Raw genomic sequence first — 6,683 nt, forward strand, 5'->3', positions numbered from 1 at the left:
ACCAGTTCCTAGTGCACAACTGGTAAATGATAGCTTTTATGGTACCTTATAGAGATGTTCTGATGATTTAACAAAACACCACTTTCATACTTTGCATATTAGAAGCACTCCATAGTACATAAATGCATTTGATACCACCTACATAAGACTTAAAGTCACCTTAAAAACTTTTATTTTACAATTAGAAATAATATACTCTAAGTAAGGTCATGTTTTATTTACTTTAAAACTTCCTATAGTTACCCATTCTCTCAATATTCTTAAGTATCTACAATATGCTAAATAATTTCTATAATGCCACACTAAGATGCAAAGACAAAATAGCTAACAATCTAAGTCAAGGATGAAACAGCAAATAATTCAAACACTAGCTAGTATGCAAGATGCTAATGCCTTGTAGCAGTATGTATGCATTAATACGGAAATAAAGAAAAAAAAGAGTAATTCTAAGAGTTCTTAGGGTTTTCATTTGAACTAAGTCATGAAAAATGAGCAAGAGACAAGCTCTGGCTTCATGGCTGAGTAACCTGTGTAGTTATATAGGACCTTGTATTCAGAAGGACTCTATGCATGATTTAATGTTGTGCCTTCGATGTTTTGAAATTTTTATTTTTTAACTTGTGTTTTGTAAGTGAAGTCTAATAGGACAATGGAGAATGTGTGTGAGCAGAGAAGACATGTATAATATACATGTTCACTGTTTCTCGACACCTCATTCACATATAACATTGGAAATAGCACAAGAACACAAAATTCCTGTGGATCCATGGTTTAAGGAGTTTAAGGAGACTCAAAGGGAGCACAAATTAAACATGTAATATCTATGACTGAGTAAGTGGAGGCACTTACAGCCCCTAGAGACAATATTTTTCATTGTAACTAAGACTTGCTTCCAATTTGGAAAGAAGGCAGTGGAATAATTTGAATGACTAAGGTATCCTATCATATCCTTTCTTAATCATGTTACTTCCTTACATAATTAATCACTTATGCTTAAAATGAAAATAAGGAAAAGAGAGTTTCTCTTCCTTTTTGTTTGTCCTTAGTCATCAGCAAGTTGAAGGTAGAGTATTGGTAGAATGTGTGTGAAATAAAAACAAATGAATTAGAGCAAAAGCAGCAATAAACAAAATGAAAAGACAACCTACAAAATGGAAAAAAAATTGCAAATCATGTATTTGATAAGGGGTTAATATCTAAAATATATAAAGAAATTATGCAACTCAATAGCAAAATAAATAAATCATTTTTTTAAATGGGCAAAGGGCATAAACAGACATTTTTTTCTAAGAAGATATACAAATGGCCAACAGGTACACGAAAAAGTGCTCAGCATGAAAAATCATTAGAGAAATGCAAATCACAACTATAATGAGATATCACCTCACATCTGTTAGAATGGCTAACATTAAGAAGACAAGAGATAACAAGCATTGGTGTGGATGTAGAGAAAATGGAACCTTTGTGCACCATTAATGGGAATGTATATTGGTGCAGCCACTGTAGAAAACAGTATGCGGTTTCTCCCAAAAAGTTAAAAATAGAACTACCACATGATCCAACTATTCCACTCTGGGAATATACCCGATGGAAATGAAAACACTATGTCGAAGAGACATCTGCATCTCCGTGTTTATAGCTGCATTATTTACAAAAGCCAAGACATGGAAACAACCTAAATGTCTGTCAAGAGACATGGATAAAAAAGATGTGGACTATTATGGAACATTACTCGGTCAGAAAAAGAAAGTAATCTTGCCATTTGTGACAACATGGATGAACCTTGAAGGTTTTATGCCAAAATGAAATAGATCAGAGAAGGATAGACTATATAATCTCATTTATATGTGGAGTCTAACTGCCTCCCCCCTCCCCCCAAAAAACCAGCCAAACTAATAGACAAAGAAATAAAGCTTGTAGTTACCAGAGGAAGGGGGTTGAATTGGATGAAGGTGGTCAAAATGTACAAACTTCCAGTTATAAATAAGTCCTGGGGATGTAATTATAATGCATAACATACTAACTATAGTTAACACTGCTGTGTGGTTTATTTGAAACTTGCTGACAAAGTAAATCCTAAAAGTTCTCATCACAAGGAAAAAAATATGTTTTCTTTGTTTTTTGTATCTATGTGAAGTAATGGATCTTAACTAAACAGTGTGGTATTCATGTCACAGTACAGAAAATATAAGTTAAGTTATTGTGCTGTACACATTATGGCACCGTATATCAATTATGCCTCAATAAAACTAGAAAAAAAAACAGATGAGATAGTTGAAAACGGTGATTTCATTGTTCTTTCAAAAGAGAAATACATATGCATGTACAAGCTACAAATACAAATTGGGCAATTCAGTGATTCTACAAATAAGTTAAGTGTTTTTAAACTGGGATTTTAAAACATGACATATTTGCAATTAAACTGTCAATGAACAGTGTAAAGATAAAGTATTAAATTCATGCTAATAATTTAAAATATCGGTTCTTTACTTAAGACATCAAATAGCAAAAAAAAACAAAAAACAAAATGTCTAGAGAGAGAGACTACAGAAGAAAGGAAAAAGTTTTATATTTTAATGTCTTATAAGTATTTTTCCTGCATTTTGAACAATTGGCCTCCTATTTTTCACTGGGCCAAAAATTTATGTATCCAACCCTGATGAGGAAATATATTGAGTAATTTTACAAAACAAGTTGTGAAGAGAAGTGGACATGGGATATGTAAAATGCTCTCAGGAAGAAACTAAACAGGTAGATGAGAGCAGGCTGAAATTGCCCTAAAATTTACCTCAGATGCCATTTTTGCTCAGGACTCTCCAAGCTATCTAAGAATTAAACTCAATACAGGTAACAGTAAAAGTTTATGACACTCAACTTGAGAAATCTTTCAAGATTCCAACAATTCTTTTGGGAGGAAATATAAGAAATTTGGCCATATTGTCATGGAATTCCTTAAGCACCACTGTTTTAAGAATATTAAAAAAAGTGATTGAGCTGATTCACGAGGATTGAGAAAGTAAAGAAGTGCATGACAAGAGGCACATGAGAAAAATGAAGAGTCTGGGAAGAGTTTAAAGCACAATACATGTGCTTTAAACTCCTTTTCTAAAACCAAACCAGCAAACTTGAATTTGTATATGACAGAAGTTATCTCCAGTCATCTATACAATGGTGCACATTGAAATGGGAAATCATGCATGTAGAAATCAGTCAACAGCCATAGCAAGTTAATGATTATTCAACCTTGAGGATTATAAATCAAACCATTTTTAATTAAATAAAACAATTTAATGATGTCAAGACAAAAAGGCATTAGTGCATTTTTAAGATAAATTACAATGGTCTGTCATATATTGAGATGTTAATCATCAATTCAGAAGTGCTATTGTTTTCATATTCTTCCAAGAAAAGGCAATACATTTTAACCTGATAAAAATATCGATGATTAAATTAAAACTCTCCTCTGAGAAGTAAAACAAAAGATCATCACTACCCAATTGTGTAATGGGTAAAGAATTTGAAAAGTATTTTTCTATATAGTGGGTCTCACCATAGAACCCTATCACAGATATAAATACTCTGTATTAATATATTTTTGGTGATTGAGTAATTTTGATTGAAAGATGTTGATAATGAAACATAAAAAAACAATAGTTAGCATTTACTAAGAGTTTCTTATATGCTAAACACATGCTAAATGTCTAACATGTATAATAGTATTTAATACTCATAAAACTAATTAGGTTTTTACATACTATTATTATATAACATTTGTATAAGAGACTGAAGATAAGAGAGATCGCCCAAATCGGCCTTTTGGCAACAAATTGTCGATTCTCCTCTCCACTGGAACTTTATTTGTTTAAGAATTCTTTAACAGATCAGTTCTATAAATTGCTAAGATATTGAGATAAAAAGAATAAGCTAACATTTAAAACATATGCTATGAAGGGTACAGGGAAGGCTATGAGAGAGTTCTAGAAAAGAAACTTACCTAAAATATCAAGTTTATAGCAAAAATAAAATACTTAAGAGAGGGAGCCCTGAGGACAAAGGGCCAGTGGGAAACCCTACAAATGCAGACAATGGTAAGATTGCCCTTATTCCAGGTTGCAAGCTCAGTTCATTTGTCAGACCTCTCCCCTTGATCAGGGCAAACTGTATGCACTTGCCATAGCATCGTATGTAGGAACGATCGTCAGCCAAAGTAGACCTCAAAAGAAATATAACCCTCTCTCTCTCTACCTCTTTGTTTTATTGTTGATTTCTTGTCAGATAGATATTTGTTTGAAAAAAAAAACTTTAAATAAGCCACATTTCTAAGCTTTATATCTTCTGGGGTTTGTTTCCTGTTTAAAAAAAGCATTTTGCAAAATTATCCAAAAAATGTAAATTATTCTTTTTTTGGCCTAATTTTTTTTAATTTCAGTATTTTTTTCTTCTGGAATTTATTTTGATTTTAGGACAGAGGAATAGGCATTCATCATTAGTTATCTTCTGAAATGTCACAAAATGACTTATTAAATAACCTGTGTTTCCTCACAGATTTTAAGTGCCAATTTTATCATATGCTTAATATTTGTATGATTCTGGATCTATTTCTGGGCAGTCGATTCTGATACATTGGTGATAATCTATTCCAGGCTGGTACATGCTGCTTTTATTATTATAGCTTTATTATTTATTTAAATATCTGGTAAAGCTAGTCCCTAATCTTTAGTCAGAAATATTCTGAAGAAGAAAAGTTATTTTACAAGATTGCTTTTTGCCTTTGAACTCCATAAGCAACTTTCTCTGATTCTTGAAAATCCTGAGACATTTTGTTAAATGATGGTGTTCGTTACATTAAAACTTAAGAAGCTCATCAGCTTAGGTTTTTGTTTATATACATCCTTCTTGTGCAGAAATCACATTACATCTTTGTTTTAAGGTTTTCTTATTCTCTATTTAAATACACACTAAAATATTCCCTCCTCTATGGAAAAGACAGTTTCTTTTACCTGGGATTAAATACATGAAGGCTGGCTAAGGAGACCAGGCATATAGAGAGACATGAAAAACTCCAGTTAAGAAAGAACTCAAGGCTCAGGGAAAAAAATGGTGCAGATGATAGAGACTTCGTTCATTCTCTCTTGTGACCACATCACAGTTGTGATGGAAACACAGGGAAAACAACAAGCAGAGTTGCCTGAACTCTAGATGAACAACTATGAAGAGAAATAAGAAATTACCCTGCAACAGTTGAAGATAGGAGTGGATGAAGACGTGAGGCTGTACAGTCCCAAACAGCTGAATGGGACGGAGACTGCAGCAGTGGCAACCAGTTGCTGCATATGCCTCTTAAAGGTCCCATGTCTTTCATAGTGATGGACCTGCTCGCTTTGAGCACCAGCTCTGGGTCGGCTGCTAGCGGAGCACCAGGGACTTACAGGGGCACACTGAGCAAGGTCCAGAGGCAAGGCTTTCTCCTGGGCAGAAGTGCCAGCAGTATCCATTGTTCCTCTTTTGAGCCCTCCCCACTCCCAGTATGTGGACTTAGCATTGCCATCAGCTGAGATGTCATCAAACTGTATAACAGAGGTCGCTCTGCCCGGAGGATTCCCTGAAACTCTACCTCTCCCAACTGCAGCCCTACCCAAACCACATCCAGTGGTATCCTCAGTTGAGTCCAGTGCTCCTTGCTGAGCCAATTCCAAGACCCACACTGTTGGCAGCTGGCCTCGGTTTCTGAAGTGGACTGGTGTGGCAACTATAAGCACAGCATCTATGGATTGCTTGCTGAATCTTAATAGGTGGCCTTAGAGGGGAACAGGTTGGGGCTAGACTTGGCCTGCAGCTGAATCCTTCTCAGGGCTGTGCCACTGGACACCTACTACATAAAGACACACTAATAAGACTGGGAGACTTAGGATCTTTGCTTAGTACATAGAAACAGACATGGAAAGGCAGCCAAAATGGGAAAACAAAGAAGCAGAAACCATAAGAGAGAACAGAACAGAAATTCAGGAATAATGGAGTCAAGAAATCTACGGATGCAGAGTTCAAAACACTGGTTATAAAGATGCTCAATGAACTTATGGGAAGTGTAGATGAATTCAGTGAGAAGTTTAACAAAGAGATAAAAACATAAAAATGGAAATGGAAATTATAAAAGGGAACCAGTTAGAAATTTAGAACATATTATCTGAGATGAAGAGTATATTAGAGGGACTCAACAATCTTTCCTTTTTCTTTTCTTCCATTCAAAAACAGAATACAGTCAGTTGGACCATGGTGGACCCATGGCTCATGCTGGCCCAGTCAGTATTCCTTCCTAGGGATTCTGAGTTTAAAATGGAGAGAAAACCAGTCTCTCTGGGTGATTTTATGTGAAAAACATGATCTCACAAGCTTGGAAACCTCTTTATACCTGTCATGTGAAGTAACGAGTAGTGCATGCTGATTTACTCATAGAGAGAAGTCAGGCAAGAACAGAAGGGACTTGGGAAGCAGTGAGGAGAACTAAGGTAGCTTTCGAAGTCCCAATCTCAATAACTTTTTGAGGCTTAGCTAAACTGATCTTGTGCTCAATGAGACATACCTGAGTGTTTTCACTAAGCCCCCCTCCTCTTTCGTTTGGCTTAAACTAGCTATGATTTGCAATCAAAAGATCTCCAGGTAAACCCAGATAGTGGCTACATTAA

The sequence above is a fragment of the Pteropus medius genome, unplaced genomic scaffold (assembly GCF_902729225.1).
Source record: "Pteropus medius unplaced genomic scaffold, Ma_sr-lr_union100, whole genome shotgun sequence".
In the NCBI taxonomy this organism is placed as follows: Eukaryota; Metazoa; Chordata; class Mammalia; order Chiroptera; family Pteropodidae; genus Pteropus; species Pteropus medius.